This window comes from Entelurus aequoreus, linkage group LG12, assembly GCF_033978785.1.
Source record: "Entelurus aequoreus isolate RoL-2023_Sb linkage group LG12, RoL_Eaeq_v1.1, whole genome shotgun sequence".
Lineage (NCBI taxonomy): Eukaryota > Metazoa > Chordata > Actinopteri > Syngnathiformes > Syngnathidae > Entelurus > Entelurus aequoreus.
The window spans coordinates 34,035,201-34,037,778 of NC_084742.1; the positions used below are offsets into that span (position 1 = coordinate 34,035,201).

The 2,578-nt window shown below is 38.6% G+C and overlaps 1 protein-coding gene across 1 annotated transcript in view; it reads left to right on the forward strand.

Annotated features, from left to right (window-relative positions):
• Positions 1–2,135, forward strand: part of rassf8b (Ras association domain family member 8b) — a 39,371-nt gene extending 37,236 nt beyond the window's left edge. Inside the window, exon 9 of the mRNA XM_062066979.1 lies at positions 1–2,135. This exon is cut by the window's left edge and continues 413 nt beyond it. The gene's annotated coding sequence lies outside the window, so the exon portion shown is untranslated.
• Positions 2,136–2,578: the final 443 nt, after the last annotated feature.

Consider the following 2,578-nt stretch of genomic DNA (forward strand, 5'->3'; position numbering starts at 1 on the left):
TTAGAAAAAAAAAGTTCATGGGATTTATTAGCTGAGCTTTGCCTTTTAGTTCCTGTGAGAATAATCCGATTAATTTTGCTTACCTCCAGTTTTGCTTTATAACAACATTCTCATATTTTGCTTCCGCCTTCATTTTGCACGTCATACCAGCAATGGCCACTAGATGGTAGCAAAGTCAAGATCATTCGTTTTTGCTAGCCTTAGCGCCAAAGGTGCATCCTGGCGTGTGAGCATTAGTCTTTTTAACTAAAAAAAAAAGATGTCTACTATAAACCAAAGCTAGTGTGACAAAACATATAACCAGATATTAGAGGAATGTATTTTTTATGCAGCACCCGCTTTAAAACAGCCAGTGGCCTCTTTCCAATAACTAAATGTTTGCATTTGGTGAGACGCCAGCCTGCTTGCTGTCTTTCTCTCGCATCAGTGGATGATAGTTAGACTTCTAACTGGTTAAAAAAACAATTTAATTACCGTATTTTTCGGACCATGGGGCGCACCGTATTATAAAGCGCACTGCCGATGAGCGGGGTCTATTTTCATACAAAAGGCGCACTGGATTAGGAGGCGCATTGAAAGGGTCATATCATGATTTATTTTCTAAATTGAAAACACTTCCTTGTGGTCTACATAACATGTAATGGTGGTTCTTAGGTCAAAATGTTGCATGGATTATGTTTTACAGACCATCTTCAAGTCGCTTTCTGACAAGTCTCTTCAGGATGCGCCGTTTTGTGGGCGGTCCTTTTTACGTGGCTCACCTTCGGCAGAATCTTCTCCCCGTCATCTTTGTTGTAGAGGTGTAGCGCGCAAGGACGGTACTCGAAGAAGGGTCAAAAGATGGAGCTAACTGTTTTATTACATCCATACTTTACTACTTAAATCAATAACGGGGCGGCATGTCATCATCAGTGGCTCACTAGTGCAATAACACTGCCGGAAATGTGTCCCGTGAAAAACCGTCCGACCGGAACTGTTTAATAACTAAATTTCCGGGTAAATAATGTAAACTCATTACACCGGTGGTTTGTAGCGCTTTAATAGCGAGTATCTTGACAGATATAAATTATAACTTTACGCTACTTTATATTAAAATGGCAAGAGCGGAAGATGAATGCCCCATAACAAGAAGATAGAGGACAAAGTAGGAGCTTAATCGGCACGGACTACAACGGCGGACATGCGCACATTTTCAGGATTTATGCAAATCCGAAATAGAGATCAGCAGGTACCAGAAGGTAAGAAAAGTGGGTTTTGCACAATATTGCGAAACAAAACGCCAGACAACATGTCTGCTATTAGGTGCCATTTTGCGGTTCTTCTCCACACCATAATAATACCAAATGTTGAAGCACAGCACGTCTGACGACGGTAGCCGCAATGCTCCGACAATTCATCAAGCGATGCGGCTTCATAGCTTACCAAAGTCGTACTAAAACATTTTGAACGATTTTTGAGCGCCTTGAGTTATGTTCTATATTCTCAATGAAACATCAACGTTTTGGTGTTGCTTGCTGGCGTCATCGTGCACTCTACACGTATCTCTTATGTGTGACTGCCATCTACTGGTCACACTTAACATTACACCATGTACCAAATAAAATAGCTTCAAGGTCGGTAAGCACAACCAGAATTATTCCGTACATTCGGCGCACCGGTAATAAGGCGCATTTTTGACAAAACTATAGGATTTTAAGTGCGCCTTATAGTCTAAAAATACGGTGGTAAAAACCATCGGAAGATTATACTAGTAAAAACACCTCTAATTAGTAAAAATAGAACAATAAGTAGACGATACTAGTGATGGACTTCTAACTAGTAAAAAGCACCTTTTATTAGTAATAAATATCAGTAGATGATACTAGTGATAGACTTCTAACTAGTAAAAATCACGTTAAGTTAGTAAAAAACATCATTAGGTGATAGTTATGGACTTCTAATTAGTAAGAAGATGCTTCTAAAAAATAAAAAAGGCATGCCTTACAGAGAGGATATTGTAGATAACAAAATAAACCCCATCATATGCAGAAAATGGTTAATTTTGCTTTGAAAGATAGCAAAAAAATGAATCCGGGTGTACAGATGTTGCCTGTAATTAATTTCTGTTGTGCCATTTTCAATAAAAATACAAAAATAAATGATTTCTGATGTGATTCTCCTGAGCAAGTTAGGGTGCATTCAACTTTTCTGGGTGAAGAAAATATTGCAATCTTTTTTGTTGTCTGTCAAAAGCCTCAGTGACCCCCAACGGATGAAAATCACTAAAATGTTTATGTCTTTCCAACAAAACGCAGACCCAATTCTAACTTTGGGGGAGTTGAGAAAGTTTTGCCATCGTATTTCAACTTTATAGACAGGTCAAAGTGTTTCTGATTACATCTGTCACCTTTCACCTTCTCAAGAAAAGCTCATCTTGTCGCCTTTTTCTCCCTTTTGAAATGATTGCTGCACTTTATGGTAGCCTAATTAACACAACGAGGGGCAGGACCATAGATCAATATTAGCATACAGTATGTTAATATGACAACATGTCCATAGAGCAACATGAAAACCCATAAGATCCATTACTTATTATTGC